At 39.1% G+C, this 16,937-nt stretch overlaps 1 long non-coding RNA gene across 1 annotated transcript; it reads left to right on the top strand.

Annotated features, from left to right (window-relative positions):
• Nucleotides 15,786-16,407, top strand: LOC109823704. Its single transcript, XR_002242448.1, has 3 exons — nt 15,786-15,798; nt 15,917-16,018; nt 16,372-16,407. It is a non-coding gene; the product is annotated as an uncharacterized LOC109823704 (long non-coding RNA).

Below are 16,937 nucleotides of genomic sequence, written 5' to 3'. Positions count from 1 at the left end.
AGCATATCAATGCATCGTCTCCTCCTGATGTGGAAGTGACATTCACCTCTTCCTTTGCCTCCTTCTCCTTCTATGCATTCTTGCACTGATTTTTGTAATACCCGGTCTTTACATAATTCCAACACTCGATAGCCTTCGAGCTGTTGTTTGGATTCTCTGACTTGGATCTCCTATCCTTTGATCTACCTCTGTAGTTTAATTTGCCTCATCCGTTCCCTCTGGTTGAATTTTTACCTCTTGACTCTATATGCAATACTGAAGAGGTTGTAGATTCACCCGACTCCCTCCGCCGGATCTCCTCACTGAGAACCAGATCACGAACGTCAGCGAACTTTAACTTGTTACTTTCCGATGAGCTACTCACAACCGTGACTGTAGTGTTTCAGCTTTCTGATAGGGAAGACAAAAATATCAACGCTCGAACTTCCTCACCAAACTTAATTTCAACTGAACTCAATTGGGTACCATGTTGAGTTTATTGAGGTGTTGTGCTATTGACGCGCCTTCCGCCATTCTTAGATTGATTAACCGCCGCATCAAATGAACTTTGTTCGTGACTGATGGTTTCTCATATATATTTGAGAGTGCTATCATAAGACTCATCATGGTCTTCTCCTTCGCAATATTGAACGCAACATTACGAGTCAACGTCAATCTGATAACTCCGAGGCTTATCTGTCTAGAAGGACCCACTCATCTTTCTTCATCGACTTCGGCTTCTTCCCCGATAGTGGTTGATACAGATTTTTCTGATACAGATAATCATCTATCTGCATTTTCCAGAATCCAAAATCTGTTCTATCAAACTTCTCAAGTCTCATTTTTTCTTCATCTGCGGCCATGGATTCTACTTGAACCTGACTTCCTCTAGATCGTTTCACGCTCTGATACTAGTTGTTGGGAATTTTACGTCGAATCCCCTAAAACAGTAGAAGCGCAGTATAGAGAAAATATACTAAGATTTAACGAGGTTCAACAACTGTCTATGTCCTTGAGAGCCACACAGTAAATTTTTTATTAACCAACAAGCAATTACAAAGCAAGAGTTGATCTAAAACTTGAGATCTCTCAATAAATACTAATTATTACTGTAGCTACAATATTAATCTCTCTCTCTCAAATAACCCTATTTAATTCTCTCTTAAATAGAGAATATTTCCCCACAATAAATTTCCCCTTTCTTAAATCTCTCTCATAAAATCGCTAGAGGAGATTGGGAGAGAAGAGAGAGAGAGAGAGTCGCCGCTTGAGAGGTTCACGAGAAAAAGGGGGAGCACACCGATCTCGTGCCCTAGGGTTTCCCTTTTATAGGGAAGCCCTAGCTGAGCTGTCGATAGCCTGGGGAGCTTGCCAGCATCACCCCTAACCTCGCCTGCACGAGTCCGCCTGGAGTTCGATCGAAATCCGACCTAACCTGTAGCCCGCTTCAACCTCGCCTGAAGAAGCCCTTGCCTAGAGCTCGCTTGGACCGTGCTCACCTGCAAGGTTTGCTCAAGATTGCCTGAAGGTCGCGAGCTCACCTGCAGCTGCGTCGACCTCGCCTGTAGACCTCCGAGCTCGCCTAGATGTCATCCTCGCCCGCACCATAGACTTTGTCTGCTCGAGTTCGCCTGTGTGTCCACGACCTTGCCTGACAATCAAAAAATTTGATAGTGAAAATTTGGAGGTGAACCAAGCTCATTCTCCCTTCAAACGATAGCCTATCAATCATTTAAGTTGTCTTAAGATAAGTTTCTTTTCGATTACAGCATAGTAAGCATAAGCATTTTATTTGGAGAACATTATATAGTTCAATAGATGCATAAACCCACCAAATTCTCTACCTACTAAGAGGGTTCCTCATTAAACTTTTCTTTTATAGCATCTTTCCACCTTTAAAGAGTAACTAGTATTTAGACCCGTGCAAAGCAAGGGTTCTAGAAGATTTTCTGTAAATATTTAACATGTTACCAAAATAAAGTATTCTACTTTAGATATGAAGTATAGGGGTGGTATTTGCTTTTTAACCAGTTATACTATGAGGGTGCTATTCTGCTTTGTCATAAGTTTAACCAGTTATGCCTTATGATTTAGATAATCAACATGAAAAGAAACTAATACATGGAAAAAAAAAGTATGGATTGAGACACCTCAAGAGTGTAGAGGCAACTGAAAGTGAGATCAAACCTCTCCAAGTTCTGGAAACTTGCCAAACATGATGCTGTAGATTGTCTAAAAATCACTGCAGATAGCTGACCCCCCATCAACACCGATGATGAAAGTTATAATTTGACGACTTCCAGAAGGTTATAATTTAAAGACTTTCACATAGATCGATGAATGTTATAATCTGACGACCTTCACAATAACCGATGAAATCTCTAGTTCAATAGCCTTCACAATCAACATCGTGAGTTACAATCTGATGATTCTCATATTTTTAAGGAGCCAAGATGAAGATTACAAGATGACGGTCTTCGCAACGCTCCAGCAAAAGAGACCACAAATTGATGGTCTCTTCACATCAAAATGCAGAGGTCATCCCTGTGTTACACCATCAAAACATAGAGGTCATCACTGTGTTACAACATCAAAACACAGAGGTCATGCCCACGTTTCAGAGTCAAAATACAGAGGTCATCCCCAACGCTCCAATTAAAAAACGCAGAGTTCGTGGACTCAAAACGTAGAGTTCATCTCTACGTCCCAACTCTGCATTTCAGATTTACAATGCAGTGCGACCTATGTGTTCAGCCACCAAAATAGGCCTAACTCTGCGTTTTCAAGTCTAAAACGCAGAGTTCGGGCCCCGAACGCTATTTTTTAGTGTTTGACTCGTTCAAAGTACGAACTGAACGGTTTCAAAACCGTTTCCCCCCATAATTTAGGGAGCTATTTAAGGGGGCGGTTACACCCTATTCATCCCTACTTAGGAGTGAATTAAGGGGGCGGTTACGCCCCTTAATCCCCTATAAATAGCAGGAAACTCAATTGAGTTCGGGCTCTCTCGGATGGATTCTTCTTTGGTCCTTCGACTTGGCAGCAAAGAAGAGATCTTTGGCTAGGTTTCTGGGGGATCTTGGAGTATCTTGGAGAGCTAGAGATCGGCTTATTCGGATCATCTTCTCGGCAGCAGATCATCTTCGAGCTTCTTGCAGCAACAAAGTTCTTAGAATATTCCCTTAGCTTATTAACTGATTTTTCAGTTCAAATTAACTCTTTTTTAAGAGTTTAAACTCGTTCTGAGTTATCAACTCATTCAGAGTTTCAAACTTGCTTTGCAAGTTCTTCACAACATCAAATCACGAGGAGAAGATATCATTCCGGTGAATCAAGACGTTCGGATCGTCAACGAAGAGTAAACTTGACGCGAGCATTCGAGGGAGGCACTCCATCGCCACCGTGAAAAACCCAGACTTAAACAAAGGGGAGAATTCAGATCAATTCTCTTCTCTTTTGTAATCAGGAAATCCAAATTGTAATTGAGATTGAGAGAGTTGTAAACATTCTTTTTCTAATCAGTCAGAGAGAATAAAATCAAACACAATTCTTTCATTATCCTTCTTATTACAAATTTTCCATCAAACAAAAGATGGCGACTCCACTGGGGAATAGCTTCACTGATAAAGAAGTGGTGGCGTAATCCGACGTCAATCTCGCTGGAACGACCGTTCAAACTCTGATCATCGAGTTCGATCAAGCCAAGTATGAGGAGTTACTCTCCTTCAGATCCCTTAGCCCCAAGGCTATGTGCAAGATCTGCAAAGTCTTTAATGAGACTAAAGCTCCAATTGTTGCTCCTATGTCGAAGGAAGCCCTCTCCTTTAGCCATTTAGGGAGCTATTTAAGGGGGCGGTTACACCCTATTCATCCCTACTTAGGAGTGAATTAAGGGGGCGGTTACGCCCCTTAATCCCCTATAAATAGCAGGAAACTCAATTGAGTTCGGGCTCTCTCGGATGGATTCTTCTTTGGTCCTTCGACTTGGCAGCAAAGAAGAGATCTTTGGCTAGGTTTCTGGGGGATCTTGGAGTATCTTGGAGAGCTAGAGATCGGCTTATTCGGATCATCTTCTCGGCAGCAGATCATCTTCGAGCTTCTTGCAGCAACAAAGTTCTTAGAATATTCCCTTAGCTTATTAACTGATTTTTCAGTTCAAATTAACTCTTTTTTAAGAGTTTAAACTCGTTCTGAGTTATCAACTCATTCAGAGTTTCAAACTTGCTTTGCAAGTTCTTCACAACATCAAATCACGAGGAGAAGATATCATTCCGGTGAATCAAGACGTTCGGATCGTCAACGAAGAGTAAACTTGACGCGAGCATTCGAGGGAGGCACTCCATCGCCACCGTGAAAAACCCAGACTTAAACAAAGGGGAGAATTCAGATCAATTCTCTTCTCTTTTGTAATCAGGAAATCCAAATTGTAATTGAGATTGAGAGAGTTGTAAACATTCTTTTTCTAATCAGTCAGAGAGAATAAAATCAAACACAATTCTTTCATTATCCTTCTTATTACAAATTTTCCATCAAACAAAAGATGGCGACTCCACTGGGGAATAGCTTCACTGATAAAGAAGTGGTGGCGTAATCCGACGTCAATCTCGCTGGAACGACCGTTCAAACTCTGATCATCGAGTTCGATCAAGCCAAGTATGAGGAGTTACTCTCCTTCAGATCCCTTAGCCCCAAGGCTATGTGCAAGATCTGCAAAGTCTTTAATGAGACTAAAGCTCCAATTGTTGCTCCTATGTCGAAGGAAGCCCTCTCCTTTAGCCAAGATTGCTCGAATAGCCCCTCCTCTGAAGGAGTAGGCTCAGCTTATGCTAAACACAACCCTTAGTGGCGCGTTGCACAATCAAAACGCAGCCTTCAGGGACGCGTTCCACAAACTGAACGCAACTCTCAAGAGTGCGTTCTAGAACCTGAACGCAATTCTCAGGAGTGCGTTCTAGAACCAAAACGCAACTCTCAGGACTGTGTTCCAAAATCAAAATGCAGATTTTAAGACTGCATTTCATCAACAAGATGCAGACCTCAGGACTGCGTTTCACCAGCAATACCTGGAGCTCAGGCATGCATTCGGGTAGTGAAATTCAATACAGAACTTGGTGTATACCGTGAAGCTTCAGGGCGCTGCCCCAAACCCCACCGGGGGGTAGTCTACCCCCCTGGATACTCTGCGTAGCATGACTAGATTGAGGGTGGATATAAGAAGTCTATGGATTCAAGGTATTTCAAGAAGATCCATGTTCATTAGGAACAAGTCCAGTCTAATCATAGACTGGGGGTTCTAATTCAAACATCGCGATCAGCGAGTAACTCTTCTCAAGTTTTTGCAATAGATTTGAGAGAGTTCATATTGAGAGAAAGACCGATGCAACAAGTCATTCGTTCATTCCAATGTGAACGACTGATTCCTACGGTCCTCTCGGGATGTCAATGCTGCTCATATGCGGCTAAACCGTTGGTGTTCGACCAATTAACGAACATTGCTTTGCCTAACCAACGATGACGTTCGCACAGGAGGAAGTCTCTAGAGACCGAGTATCCTGGAGTCACTATCAATATGATTAGCAGAGGGAAAGCCTCAGGTCCTAGTCCCGATGACTCTGAGACAAGTCGTTCACCACCCGTCAGAGAAATCGCTAACGAGTTTGAAGGAATCTACGAACATACTCGGACGCGAATAGGAGATATTCCCCCTGTCAACTATCAGAGATTAGCCAGAGGAACCAATTCTGATAATGAACATTCAACCATTGCGGAGTCTCAATCATCAAGTTTTTTCGTTGAACATGAGAGCTTCGCCCACATGGAAAAAAATTCTGAAGATCTTGCAAAGAGGGTTGCTGAGCAGGATGCCATGCTTCGATTACAGCAGGAAACTATTAATCAAATTCGGGATATGATGGCTTAGATCATTGCAGATAGAGCCAATTTTCAGAAGGCTGAGTCACAATCTCGGTCAGAATCCTCTCGGAAAGGTGGATCATCCATATCAAAGGGAAAATAAAGAGTGAATGAGACTGCCGAGCAAGAAACTCATCACATAGAATCATCACCCGAAGAAGAAGCTAAGAATGAGCATAATCCTCAGTCGACTAAAATAAAAGAATTGGAAGCCCGCCTCAATATCATTGCTAACAGAAGCGAGCTCTAAGACAAGGGAGTTGCCAGACCCTATCCTGCCGAATGAGATGCAACCCCTTATCCTGCAAAATTTGAAGTTCCGATGCTACAAACTTTTGACGGCACGGGATCACCGAACCAACATATCTATCATTTCAAGTCACAGACTGGGAATGTGATATCAAACAACGCTATACTGGCTTGATTGTTCATTGGCACCCTCAAGGGAGTTGCCTTTGAATGGTTCAAGAAACTGCCTGCAGGATGTATCCAAGAGTGGACGGATCTAGAGAGACTCTTCCTGTCAAGATTCTTTGAAGAGGATACAGAAGTCTCCATCCATACCCTTCTCGCCACTAAGCAGAAGAAGAAGGAGTCCGTCAAAGCCTTCGTCAAGAGGTTCCGAAGCATGGCTCTTCGATATTCATCAGGTATGACACAGTCTACCTTAGTAGAGACCTATCGTGTGTCTTGCTGACCAACCTTCTAGCACAAATGAGAGTTGCAGAATGCCGTTCCTAGAGACAACTAATCTCTCAAGGTGAACATGCTCAAAAGATTAATGCCAGGATCAAAGTTGAAGAACAAAGTAGGCAGGATCAACCTGAGTAATCGGACCAAGCCCAATCTTCTCAGTCAGAAGGGGAAGATACTACGGCCACTGAAGCTAATCCTCTTCAGTAGGATGGCGGGTTCAACAACTATCACGTTAACAGTTACCTCTGATAGTCAAACTTGTTAGATAGTGGCCCACCAGACAATGTGCCATGTCTACCCTTTTCCCCCCTGCACTTGTTCAAGACTGGGGATTGGTTTATTTGTAGTTCATTCGATTATGAGTAAAAAAATTTCAAAGTTGTCATGTTCAATAGAATACCTCTGTCAACCACAAAATCTACCAAAAACTATCACGTTAATGATCACCTCTGATAGTCTATTTTCTCTAAATTCCCCCACCAATTCTCTTCAAGTAGGATGGCGGGTCCACCAAAACTATCATGTTAATGATCACCTCTGATAGTCCATTTCCCCAAATCCCCCCACCAATCATCTTCAAGTAGGATGGCGGGTCTACTAAAACTATCATGTTAACAGTTATCTTTGATAGTCAAACTCGTTAGATAGTGTCTCACAAGGCAATATGCCATGTCTAACCCTCTTTTTCTTCCCCTGTTAAGTCTTAATCAAGACCGGGGGTTGGTTACCTAGAATCCACTGGATTAAGAGTAACGAATCTTTCACATCGTTGAGTTAACATTATACTTTTGACGATCATCACCCCCATGAAGTATGAATTCAGTTTGCATCACTCCTAATTTATCACGTTAACAATATACCTCTGACAATCAACTTATCAATCTTCTTCAATAGGATGATAGGTCCTCAAAATTGCTCAAATCATAATCTTCCCCAGCAAGATGCTAAGTCTTCAAAATCTTGTTCGAATCATAAGTACAAATTCCTGTTACGTTAATATCACGTGACAAATTCACTTATCAATCCTCTTCAATAGGATGATAAGTCCACAAAGTTACTCCGATCGTAATAAATTCATGTCATGTTAATATCACACCTATAACAAATTCATTTATCAATCATCTTCAATAGGATGATAAGTCCACAAAGTTGCTCCAATCGTAATAAATTCCTGTCATGTTAATATCACACCTCTGACAAATTCACTTATCAATCCTCTTCAATAGGATGATAAGTCCATAAAGTTACTCCAATCGTAATAAATTCCTGTCATGTTAATATCACACCTCTGACAAATCAACTTATCAATCCTCTTTAATAGGATGATAAGTCCACAAAGTTACCCCAATCGCAACAAATTCTCGTCATGTTAACACCAAACCTATGACAATTAACTTATCGACTCTCATCAATAGAGCGATATGTCCACAAGGTTGTTCCGATCGTAACAAATTTTTATCACGTTAATCCCACACCTCTGATAAAATCCACTTATCGACTCTCCCTAATAGAGCGATAGGTCCTCAATTACCCCGATCATAATATTCTTCTTGTCACATTAATATCACACCTCTAACAAAATCAACTTATCGACTCTCTTCAATAAAGCGATAAGTCCACAAACCCATTAAGTTAACATCACACCTCTAACGACCAATCAACTTATCAGTCCTCTTCAATAGGATGATAAGTCCTCAAAGTTGCTCCGATCACTATATTTTTCCTGTCACGTTAACATCACACCTATGACGACCAAATCAACTTATCGACTCTTTTTAATAGAGCGATAGACTCATAAAATACTATTAGGTTAACATCACACCTCTAACAGTCAAACCCCCAATGAACTTGTTAATCCTTTATTTCGACAAGAATAACAAGTTTTTATTATAAAATCCCCAGTGGATTAAAGATTTTCTGAAATTATCCTAGTGATAATGAAGAAAAATTTTGAAATTTACTTTAAGTGAAAATTCATTCCAAGTTAATACTACACCTCTGACACTTCCAACTTTCTTTCAGTATTTCAAGTGAAAATATAACATAGGAAGAAACAATAACAAAGTCTACGTATTCAATATCGTAACCAGTGATTATCATTAAATTAATAATCTCTGAATCCACACCTCACATGTATGGGGAATTTTATCCCGAATCCTAAGTAGGGATAAGTCTACGCCTAACACGCGTTGCCGGTTAGTCATTAATCATAAAAAGGACGAAAGCCCACGTAAATCAACATCGTGGTAGGTCGTTATTAATAACGCTAAAATCCATGCCTTATATGCATGAGAGACTTTATCTTGATCCCTAAATAGAGATAAGCCTGCATCTAAAACATGTTGCCGGGTGGTCCATTTCTACAATAATGGCAAAGTCTACATATTCAACATCGTAGCATCAAAAATCCATACCTTACACGCATGGGGGACTTTATCTCAATCCCTAAATAGAGATAGTTTACATCTAACACATGCTGTCGGGTAGCCTATTCCCACAATAATAGTGAAGTATACGTATTCAACATCGTAGCATCAAAAGTCCATGCCTTTCACGCATGTGGGACTTTATCTCGATCACTAATTAGAGATAAGTCTGCATCTAACACATGCTGTCAGGTAGCCTATTCCCGCAATAATGAGAAAGCCTACATATTCAATATCGTAGCAGGTTGTTATTAATAACACCAAAATTCATGCCTTACACGCATGTGAGACTTTATCTTGATCCCTAATTAGAGATAAATCTACGCCTAACACGCGTTGCCAGTTAGTCTTTTTTCGTAAAAATGACAGTTTATGTATTTAAAATCATAGCATCAAATCTAAGAGGGTTCATTCTCTTAGCACAATGTTATATGTGGAACGGACTTAAACAATCCACATGCTAGCCCGACTCAAACAGTAGTCGGTAAAGGCTTATCAAATCCGTTAATGGCTGAGAGTTTGTCAAAAATCCTATGCATGTTTGCAGATCCATTAGCTTAATGGATGTGAGCTGAGACATGAAACAGATAAGCTAAAGACAAGTCTCAAAGACATAGTCAAAAATGCATGAAAGCCACCTCCGCATCTCAAGTCAAATTGCCGAGGTCAGACCCGTGTCGCAAAAACCACAACGCCAAGGTCACACCCGGGTTACAAATTTAAAACGCGAGGGTGAGACCCGCGTCTCAAGTTCAAAACACAAGGGTCCACCCCCGCATTCCAGAAGCAAGATTATAACGCATACCTTCATACGAGTCTTGCGTGGCAAATCCCTTCAAACAAGATGCCTTCGAAGTGAGCGCAAAGAACGACTCCTTTATAACAAGCAATCAACAGCTCCAACATTAGAGTTGAGATCCAAAGTATTCCGAAAATTAGTCCCAGCCAACCACGAACTTTTGAAAACTTTGGAGGGGGTTATGTAGGTTGTCTAAAAATCACTGTAGATAGCTGATCCCCCATCAAACACCGATGATAAAAGTTACAATCTGACAACTTCCAGAAGGCTATAATTTGGAGGCTTTCACGTAGATCGATGAAGGTTACAATCTGATGACTCTTATTTTTCAAGGAGCCAAGATGAAGATTACAAGATGCCGGTCTTTGCAACGCTCTAGCAAAAGAGACTACAAATTGATGGTCTCTTCACATCAAAACACAGAGGTCATCCCTGCGTTACACCATCAAAATGCAGAGGTCATCTCTGTGTTACAACATCAAAACGCAGAGGTCATGCCCACGTTTCAGAGTCAAAACGCAGAGGTCATCCCCAGTGCTCCAATTAAAAAACGCAGAGTTCGTGGACTCAAAACGTAGAGTTCATCTCTGCGTCCCAACTCTGTGTTTCAAATTTATAATGCAGCGCGACCTGTGCGTTCAGCCACCAAAATAGGCCCAACTCTGCGTTTTCAAGTCTAAAACGCAGAGTTCGGGCCCTAAACGCTATTTTTTAGCGTTTGTCTCGTTCAAAGCACGAACTGAACGGTTTCAAAACCGTTTTTTCCCACAATTTAGGGAGAGCTGTTTAAGAGGGCGGTTACACCCCATTCAGCCCCACTTAAGAGCGAATTAAGGGGCCGGTTACACCCTTAATCCCCTATAAATAACGAAAAACTCAATTGAGTTCGGGCTCTCTCGGATGTATCCTTCTTTGGTCCTTCGACTTGGTAGCAAAGAAGAGATCTTTGGCTAGGTTTCTGGGGGATCTTGGAGTATCTTGGAGAGCTAGAGATCGGCTTCTTCGGATCATCTTCTCGGCATCATATCATCTTCGAGCTTCTTGCAGCAACAAAGTTCTTGGAATATTCCCTTGGCTTATTAACCGATTTTTCAGTTCAAATTAACTCGTTCAGACTGGGTTATCAACTCGTTCTGAGTTATCAACTCGTTCAGAGTTTCAAACTTGCTTTGCAAGTTCTCCACAGCATCAAATCACGAGGAGAAGATATCATTCCGGTGAATCAAGATGTTCGGATCGTCAATGGAGAGCAAACTCGACGTGAGCATTCGAGGGAGGCACTCCATCGCCACCGTGAAAAACCCAGACTTAAACAAAGGGGAGAATTCAGATCAATTCTCTTCTCTTTTGTAATCAGGAAATCCAAATTGTAATTGAGATTGAGAGAGTTGTAAACATTCTTTTTCTAATCAGTCAGAGAGAATAAAATCAAACACAATTTTTTCATTGTCCTTCTTATTACAAAATTTTCACCAAACAGATGCCTTGATAGCAGCATGCAAAAGTTTGTCAAAAGTTAGGAAGCATAACGATAAAGGGGAACCAAAAATCATTGACCAACATTAATTTCTTTGTCATATTACCATCAAACTTAGAAAAGTAATCAAATCAAAATTAGTCAGAATCCAACATCTTAAATTATTCAATATATATTACCTGACAAAGAAAAATCCTATATCATGCAAATCCCATTAACCAATACTAACAAAAAATCTAACTTCACATTTAGTGAAATAATCAAATTAGACTCATACATGTGCGAGATGATCGTCGTACATGTTAATAAGATGTTGAGCAAAAGAATCCATATAAGTTTTGGATGATGCAAGTTAGAAGTTATACCTTTGCATCAAATAAGTACCAAGTCAGCAAAAAATATTTTATTATATTTAATTAATTGTAGGAAATTGCAATTAGGTTTCTAAACATTCTTTGCCCCAAAAAGTTGGATCATAATTTCGAATTTTGTTAAGAAATTACTCATTCTAAAAAGAGAAGTTAACTTTGTATGTGCGTTAGAGTTCAATCTACCTGATAAAAGAAGAAAAAAATCATGAAAACTAAATAATGAAATTAAGAATCTAGAAGATAACTATGTGTGTGTTTGTGAGAAGTCAATCTAACTAATAAAAGAATTACTCATTCTAAATATGTGTGTGTGTGTTAGAATTCAATCTACCTGATAAAGAAAGAAAAAAATCATGAAAACAAAATAATTTGAAATTAAGAATCTAGATGATACAAATAAAAAAATAAAAATACAACTCTTGCATGCAAAATCCTTCAATCGGAGAAAGGATAGAAAGGAAGAGAGATTACATGTCTGTATACTTACCTTTATAAGTAACTGAGAATTAAACTTCTCATCATCTTTGTGGCATATTTCATCTTTCCCTTGAAGAGCATGAATATTTTATTTATGTGCCTAAAGCAAGTTCAAAAGATCAGTGCTAGACATGTTCTAGGAATCTATTCACAACTATTGACAATACATTTTCTCTATCCCTCTCACTTTTTAGTAAAGTAGTTTGTTCAATTTTTCAATTTTTTTTTAAGATTTTTTTCAGAGAGTAGAAGATGAGAGACTACAAAAGAATTGAATTTTTTAGTTAACTTTCATATTTACATCTTTCTCCTTCTCCTTCTAAACAAAGTTTAGTTATTTAACAAAGAACACCATACATCTTTATATGGTATTTGATACTTTTAGCTATAAAAAATGATTCATTGGCTAAAACAAAAACAATTATTTTGTTGCCTCTGAATTCTTCTTGCATATAAAAATGATGATGCTATCAATGAATGGATGGTGCAAAATCCAAATTAGGATCGAAAGATTACAATAAATCCCTAAAAATGTGTCAAAATTAAGAAAGAAAAAGAGATGTCAGGATTACAGAGGAGGACCTTAAGGCCATCGATAGAGAGAAGGTTGCTGCGAATGAAGTTTATCATTTTGATTCTTCCATGGCAATCAGATTCCATCAATGGCGCCTCCAAATAGCAAGAGGTCAGTAAATTCTTTAGGCGTTTAGATTGGAGGCGTTTAGATTGGAGTCGCTGTTGGTTTTATTTTCTCGTTTGGTTACAAAGTGGGCCAATAACTTCCCATCATCAAGAGAGTTGGTTATAACTTAACCAACCACTTTGCTCACTAATTCGGTTATTCACTACCACAAAATAGATATACGGGGACGGTTCTTTGGGGACGGTTTAAAACTGTCCCCTTTGCCTCCTAAGGGAACGGTTGTGTGACGGTTCCAACCGTCACAAAAGAATCTAAGATAACGCTTCAAAATAAAGCGTTGGGCTTGAATTAGGCCGGCAAAAAAAACCTACAGTGAGCTAAGGGAACGGTTTTATTCCCAAACTTTTTTAACAAAATAGGATTTATTTTATTTCTCTCAATAGCACATAGAACCGCTCTAAGCCCGCGATAATGTACAACTACTCTTTCACCTTCTTCTTCATCGCTGAGTTCTAGGGTTTTTCTCAGCTCCGCGCGTCTGCCGTCCGCATCGCACCTCATCCTCTCGTGCGAAACTCGCCTCCGTCGCACGCCGCGCCTGTCCTCTCGTCGACTCCTCCCTCCGCCGTCCAACATCCATTCCCTTTGAGAGAGAGAGAGAGAGAGAGAGAGAGAGAGAGAGAGAGAGAGAGAGAGAGAGAGGACATGAGGATCTTCCTTTCTTTTTCTCCCCCCCTCATTCGTCGCCTCTTTTTTTATCTCAAATTTCTAGGGTTTCGATCTTATTCGATTCGTGTTTTAATGGCGAAGAAGAGGAAATCCGACGCGAATCGCCTCGACGAGGTCAAGCGAGGGATGTACTTGACCTTCTGTAGCGCCGCGAACTCGCTTTCGCAGATCTACACGCAGGCGATGAATCAGCAGAAGGTCTCGTTTCAAGCCGGAGAACGACACGCGTTGGTTCGTCGATCGATCTCTTCTCTCTTTTTTCTCTTTTGACCGTATGACGGTAAAATTGACTGAGGTTTTGTGGTCTGGATGGGTTTCTTGATTGTGGATTGGTTTTGTGCGTTTGCTGTGTTCTTTTATGTTCGCATTTTGTCTCTTTGATCGTGGTTGTGTTTGCTTGTAGCTGAGAAAGATTAGGTATTGTGAAAGTATCGGTGAAGATGCACTCTTTGATGAAGCAAAATGGGGCTGTTTTGAAGTCTGGTTTAATTTGGGGAAGGGAGAAATGGAACGGAAATATAATGTTTAATAGGAGAAAGTTAAGTTCATACCAATAGTTCAGGAGTAACAACTTTAGTTTCATTGTACAGGAGGAATGACGAGACTGGAAGATGCATTGGGTGGATCTCAAATTTAGTTCTTTGTTAAAGAATAAGTAGTTATTTTGTTGGGGTATCTGATATGAGCTGAAGAACGAGTCCTATTTTATTATGACATGGTTTCGGCCAAATTATCTCACATGGGTTTTGCTTCTACCAAAATTATCAAGGTTATTAACTGTTGGTGCTTTATATTGTTGATTAGTCATTGACGGGGGACTCAGTTTTTGAGTTATTTCAAGTTACGCTTTCATTGAGCGCATAACCTGTTAATGAAATCACTTGAAATGCATATAGATATATCTCACTCAACCATCACGGCCACCACATTACCTTTGGCAGGATGTTATGCAGAGGTAGGTGAGTTATGAATATTTTAATGTCATCATCTGGCAACCTGATTGCTCTTCCTTTAGAGATGACCAAAATCACCAAAAATACTGATAAGCTCATGTTCTTATGTCTTTACCAAAAGGAGTAAATACTATAAAACATTGCAATAAAATATGCGAGTATTTAAATTTTGGCATAAGGGGTATCGGGGGAGTCGGAAGTCATACGTTTAGACACAGTACGTGATTTGAAATATGCGTTAGTTACATCACTTAAGTTTCTTGTTCTTCTATGTTAATTACATGTACATAATTATTCTAAGCTTTTCAGCAGGTTATATAGGACAGCAAAGGATCCAGTATCAATGCAGTAGATCTTTGTATCCATTCTTTCTTTTATGATTTGTGTCAAGCATCGTATGCATCGCTTTCATTCTTTCTTTTATGATTTGTGTCAAGCATCGTATGCATCGCTTTTTGAATGAATCTATTTGCAATTTAAGGGAATTGTGGGCTAGCCAACTTCTAAGGGGAATTATTAAAGTTGTGAAGTTTGATTTTAAAACTGTAACGGGATTTAAGGACATGTCAACATTAATTCGATTTCATATGAGAGGAACATATGGACTTTGAATATCAAAGAAACATATGGACTTTGAATATCAGTGCACTGTTAGCAAAGAAGTGAATTGGTCGGTTCATTGGTTATCTATAATTTGGAAAATCATGTATATTTCTTACCTGATTGCACTTTGTATACAATATCATCTGCGAAGTTTGCTACTCAAGTTTTCCCTCGTTGTTCTTTTTGTTCTTCTATTTCTCATTCTATCCATGATTCTATTTATCATTCGGATGAGAGAAGAATGCTGCTAAGTGAAAGGATTCTAAACTACAGCTTGTTCTTCTCTTTATACTTTATGCAGGAGAAACTGTATCAGTGGATATTGAGACAACACGAAGAAACATCAAGAGTGACAGCAGCTGATATAGTTGCCTACTTACAGGTTCTATCTCTACTTGTCCTTTTATTTCTGTAACATTTTGTGGTACATTATTTTCTTACTTTGTTGTTGTAGTATGTTCTATAATACCTGAACTGTTCAATAACATTTTGCTATTAAATATATTAAGTCATATATTTATCATCAATATGATTGTTTTCTTGCTTATGTTCATATTTATTTGGTTTTCATATGCATGCTAACTACTGTAACGACATTGCTTGATGATTTTCTCTATGGAGTGCAGGTGACTTTATAAGTTGAACACGATTCACCAAGATGCCTATTGCTAAATATACAATGATTGTGGGCCATTGACAATGATTCAATATGCCCAAATGGTTATTTGATTGGTAAGGCACAATAAAGTTGTTGGTTTAGCTTCTTGAAGAATTTTGTGCATTATGCATCTTGTATTGACATAATCGCTATGTATTGTTCTGTTGCCTGACTATTTTTTTCTGGTTGCAGGCTCGTGAATAAGATAAATAATTCAATAGGGCAAGATCCTGATTCAAAGGTTTTGATTGGGGTGTTGGATATTTATGGTTTTGAAAGTTTCAAGATGAACATGTGCTTTACCAGTATGCTTTTGGGTTTGTCACTAAGGTTGTCAAAATTTTGGGTGAGATTTGGACAATGCAAGCTTAACCATTACATGATAAGTTAGTTTTTAAAAGTGATTTCTTAGTAGAAGTTTTAATTTATCTTAGACTTGGCCTCTGTGCCATTCCCGTTTAGAAATTTGTTCTCTCCTAAGTCAACCCGTTCTTTTCTTAAACTTATACTTTAGAGTTGTTATGAATTGATGTGATAGTTATTGCTCTTGCTGACCACTATGATGATATTGTCTGACTAGCTACTAGTTGAACCTATTTTTGTAATTTTTCACAGTCGATTTTTATTACTGTAAGTTTTTCTTCCAGCTTTGAACAATTCTGCATCAATTTGACACATGAAAAGCTACAGCAACATTTTAATCAGGTCTGAAAGATTCTCCACAAAAGCTACAGCAACAATTAGGAATTATAACGGACCTTTATCCTTCTACCATTCGTGTCTCTTCTATTCTACTTGTGCTTACTCTTAATTTCATTATATACCTAAATATGATCGTCATGCAATTAGTTATGACTCTAAAGAGACACATACAATCCATTTCATTCTACTTGTGCTTACTCATCTTTTTATCTTGATGTATGCAGGAAAACATCTGAAGATCCATGCTTGTCGCTCTTTGGGGATTTATTTGTTGTGAAGATTTAGAGAAGATTTAGAACATAATCGTCTCAATAGAGACATTTTGACCTTTTGATTAAGTAGTAGCTCTTTGTTTTAATCATGGAGGATTTGATTAAGTAGTAGCTCTTTGTTTTAATCATGGAGGATTTGTGATATGTGCTTAATTTGGTAAGTTTGTGTGTAAAACTTGTGAAGAATTATCTCAATCCTATTGCTATAATATTGTTCTTCGTTGTAATGAATTATTCAT

This window comes from Asparagus officinalis, chromosome 9 (assembly GCF_001876935.1).
Source record: "Asparagus officinalis chromosome 9, Aspof.V1, whole genome shotgun sequence".
NCBI classification, from domain to species: domain Eukaryota; kingdom Viridiplantae; phylum Streptophyta; class Magnoliopsida; order Asparagales; family Asparagaceae; genus Asparagus; species Asparagus officinalis.
The sequence above is the reverse complement of the archived record's forward strand: the minus strand, read 5'-3'. Positions and strand labels throughout refer to the sequence as shown.